The following is a 4,687-nucleotide window of genomic DNA, read 5'->3' on the forward strand; positions in this document are numbered from 1 at the left end:
GTCTCCAGTGGAGCCATAAAGTCACACTAAAGCAGCTGTCAGCAATGTAAAGTGGGTGCCAGAGTTCCTGAGTTTCCCTGCAGGGAGCACCTGGCAGAGGTTCTCATTTCTCTGTTTATTTCTGGCTTACAAAGGTATTTGGAATATCTCTTTCCTTGGCAATCCCTTGGATTCGAAAGGGAAGATGAGACTGACACAGTGTGTGTTTTGAACATAGGATGTGTTCCTTCATCTACTGGTGTTTATTCCATTGGTCCTAGGCTGTGGTGGAATGGCCAGCATCTAGAGTTAGGTGGCTGTTTGTGGTCAGATAGAGACTTGGATGACGTCTTCTCTTTTGTCAAAAGTGATGTATCCTAATGGATTCATCTTTTTTATCCAAAGAGTTCCAATGAGGGCAGAGGGAAAATGCAAAAGGATTCCAAGGAGCCTTGGATGATTAAAAAGGGAAGCTTGACTTTCTAGTTTCACTTGATGGACTATCTAGATAGTTGGACATGTCATATTTTCTCTGCAGTTTTATGGGTGGTAAAGTCAGGAGAGTCTTTGGGAATTCCCTGGGGTAGAGGCATTCTGATGGCTTCATGGGGATTGGCATCAGGAACCCTGGGGTGAATTTCTGTAGCTGTTTGCCTGATGCTGGGTGAGTCAGGTTTTCCCACAGGTTTTCCATTTCCTCCTTAGGAAATACTCTTAGGTATTTCCCTAAAGAGCACAAAAATGCACATTCAAAGGTGTACAAGCACCGTGATATTTACAGCAGCATTATCAACCATAGAAAAATGATAGAGGGAGTCCCAATGTCATTCACTGATGAGTGATCAGACACACACACACACACACACACAAACACACACACACAAACACACACATACATATATATTAAATATATATATATATATATATATTTAATCTCCCACATCTTCTTAATGGGATAGAAGCCAGGTTCAAAAAAATGAAATCTTACCATCTGCAAGGATGTGGATGGATCTAGAGTGGATTTAGCTAAGCAAAATCAGTAACAAAAGACCAATATCCTATGACTTGACTCCTATTGAATTTCAGAAAGAAAACAGATGAACATAGTGAGGGGAGAAAGGCCAATGAGGAAAAGACTCAACCTTAGAGCATAAACAGAGGGTTCCTAGAGGCAGGGGTGTGGGGGGAAGGGTTAAATGTGTGACGTCTATTAGGGAGGGCACTTGTGATGAGCTCTGGGTCAAGTGAGGAATCACGAAATCCTACCCCTGAAGCAAAGGAATGAACACTGCATGGAAACATATTGGAATTGAAGTCAGTGAGGAAAAGAAGACCATGTACTACCTCAGGAAGACTGAGGTAAATATGGAGTGGTTTTTGCTCTTCTAGTCTGTATATGATCATTTTCAAACACACTGTGGTAGGATACACTAGTTTCTGATTGCATAAGGAGTCCTCAGAAAGCTGCAATGAAAGATTCAGATCTCAGAGCATGTACATGTTCCATTGATATGTTCCTTCCAGTTTGCCCAGGTACAAAGGTAAGTGGAGAAAAATATGGCAGAAGAGGAGAGGAGGTGTTAAGCATTCAGGAGGTAGCCTTCCCCCTTTCTCATGAAAGCCTTGGGCCAGTGTAAATTAAGAAAAATGGGGGTGGGGGATCCCAGGGCTTTGTGGTAGGCAGGGGAGTTCCAGGTTTGCCTAGAGCTGACAGGGGTCCCTGAGGAGAGCTGAGCTAGGGGCGTGGCAGACCCAAACTGCTGGTCTGAAGGTGGCTTCCCTAAAGAGCTGAGTTGAGGATGAGGGTCAGGCAGTGCATCAGGCTCTGGGTTTGTAGCTGGGGGGCTGCAGAACGTGGGGGGGTCCTCATATGGGGGTTCTCTGAAGAAACTGGAGCTCCAGCATGGCAGTCGAATTCCTGGATTGTTGCAGAGAGATCCTTAATCTGGGGAGTTTGGGGGGCAGGCCTGTTGGGATGGAAGCCTGAAAACAGAAACTAGAGTTATGGTAAGGGCCTAGGGGCTAGGCAGGCTCCATCTGCCGGTGCTGAGGTGGGCTCCCCAGTGGGCTGATGTCAGGGTGGGCATCAGGTGGCACGTCAGACTCCAAGTTTGTGTCCAGGGAGGCTATAGAAGCTGGGGGTGTCCTCAAAGTGGCATGTAGGTTTCTCCCCCTCTGAGGGTTCTTCAGAGCTCTAGAGGGCACCGTTTCCACCTGTATGGCGGGCGCAGTCCTGGGGTGTCACTGAGGCATCCTTAATCTATGCTAGCGTGAGTCTCTGAGATGCCCATCAGCGGGCTTGTGGGACAGACCTCTGGGCATGGAATCCTGTACACCCCACCTAGGGTTAGGGTTAGAACCTAAGGGCATGGCAGGCCCAATGTGCAGGTGCTTATGCAGGCTCCCCTCAGGGCTGAATTGAGGCATGTGTTGGGCAGCAGCAGGATCCAGTTTTATGACCATGGGGGCCTCTCATAGTGGGAGTGGCTCGAGGGGGGCTTACAGGTTTCTCCCTGAGGGTTCCACGCAGATCCAAACCACAAGGTTTCCTCCCACGTGGCAGGTGGAGTCCTGTGGTATCACTCAGTAGTCCTTAATCTGGGGGTCATGGGGACCAGGCCTCATGGGATGGAAGCCTGAAAACCCAAACTAGGGTTATGGTAAAGGACTAGGGACATGGCAGGCCAATCTGCCTGCGCTGAGGCAGTTGCTCCAAGAGGCTGAGCAGTGAGAGGCATTGGACTCGCATGCACTTGGCATGTAGAGGGCTTTCTTGTAGGGTTGGGGTTGTGACCACTGAGGACCCTATTCTAGGTAAAGGCTGCGGCCCTAAAAACATGTGTCTCAGGAAGCGAGTTCACCGGAGGTTTTCTGGCCAGTTCTCATGAGTTTTCTGCCCAAATCAATATCCATTTGAGCATAAAGCATGTGAGAATTGGCTGGCATTGGGCAGCGATTCAGGCCACTCTGGTGCCCGCGATATTTAACACTTTCTCCCTAGGTGTGTGTAGCAGCAATCTGGGAACACAGGCAGAGCCCACGTGGATCCCCCCAAGGGCCCCCATGCAGGGAAGCTTTTTAGGGGCAGAGTTGAGGGAGGGGTTTCGGCTGGGCCTCAGCGACCATATTTGTGGCCCAGTGGGGTGCCCAGTGGGGGGTGGCCTCAGGGGCCGCATGCAGGTTTCTCCCACTCTTAGGGTTTTCTGCTGCTCTGAATGTCACTCTTTCTTCCTGGGTGGCAGGTGGACTCATGGGGTGTGTTTCAGAGTTCCCTAATTTGAGGGCTTGAGGGACAGCCCCTAGGGAAGGAAGACTGAAAACCCAACTGAGGGTTTGGGCCTGGGCCTAGAGTCATGGCAGGCCCAATCCACCAGAGCCCGGGTGGACACCTCAGGGTACTGAGTAGCAGGAGGCATCGACCTCCCATGCATCTGGGTCATAGGGGGGCATTCTCACTGTGTTTGGGCTGTGACCACTCAGGACCCTGGGCCAGGCCCAAGCAGCAGCCCTGCAGACATGCACCACAAGAATTGAGTTCACCAGGGTTTTCCAGCCTGTTCTCACGAGCTTTCTGCCCAAATCGATATCAATATGTATTTGGGCAGAAAGCTCGTGAGAATTGGCTGGCATTGGGTGGTGATTTGGGCCACGCTGTCACCTGGGGTCTAGAGCACTTCCTTGTTAGGTGCATATCACAGCCATCTGAGAAAATGGGCTGGGCCCGGCAGCTCCTGAGAGGAACCCTCCTCATGGAAGCTTTCTAGGGGCAAGGTTGAGGGAGAGGAGTCAGCCTCCATGTTAGTGGCCCAGTGGGACACCGAAGGTGGGGGATGGCCTCAGCGCGGGGCATGCAGGTAAATCCTTCTCGGAGGGTTTTGCACAGCCCCGAGCAGCACGGTTTCCTCCTGCGTGGCAGGTGGAGTCATGCGGTGTGGCTCAGGGGTCCCCAATCTGGAGGATTCGAGGGACAGTCCACTGGGGATGGAAGCCTGAAATCCCAACCAAGCATTTGGGCCAGGGCCTAGGGGCATGGCAGGCCTGATCCGCCAGCGCCAGACCGGGCACTCCAGGGGGCTGAGTAGCAGGAGGCATTGGCCTCCCATGCACCTGACTCATAGAGGGCTTTCTTGCAGGGTTCCAGCCATGACCACTCAGGACCCAGGTCAGGTTCAGGCCCAGGCAGAGGCCCTGCAGACATGCACCACAGGAAGTGAGTTCACTGGGGTTTTGCCAGCCAGTTCTCACGAGATTTCTGCCCAAGTCAATATTGATTTGGGCAGAAAGCTTGTGAGAATTGGCCGGCGTTGGGTGGCGGTTCGGGCTGCACTGGCGCCCATGGTCTAGAGTGCTGTCTCGCTCAGTACATGTTGGAGCCATCCAGTAACACAGTCCGGGCCCATGTGGCTCCCCAAGAACCCCCACGCATGGGAGCTTTCTGGGGGCAGAAAGAAAGCGTGTCTTCTTTCATGGAGATAGAAGCCTTGACAAAGGGATATGTGAAAGCATAAGGAAAGTGCCCTGTCCCTAACTCTAAGAAAACTGTAGAGAAACCTCCATTCTCCTGCATCGTCACTCACAGAAATCGAAGTCTTTTGCAATGGACATGCAGAAGCATCAGGAAGTAGCATATACTTAATTCTAAAAAGATTCCCAGAGACAGGGTGTCTTGTAACTGACCTGTTTCACAGAGATAAGAGCATTTTCAACT

This window comes from Mustela nigripes, chromosome 4, assembly GCF_022355385.1.
Source record: "Mustela nigripes isolate SB6536 chromosome 4, MUSNIG.SB6536, whole genome shotgun sequence".
In the NCBI taxonomy this organism is placed as follows: domain Eukaryota; kingdom Metazoa; phylum Chordata; class Mammalia; order Carnivora; family Mustelidae; genus Mustela; species Mustela nigripes.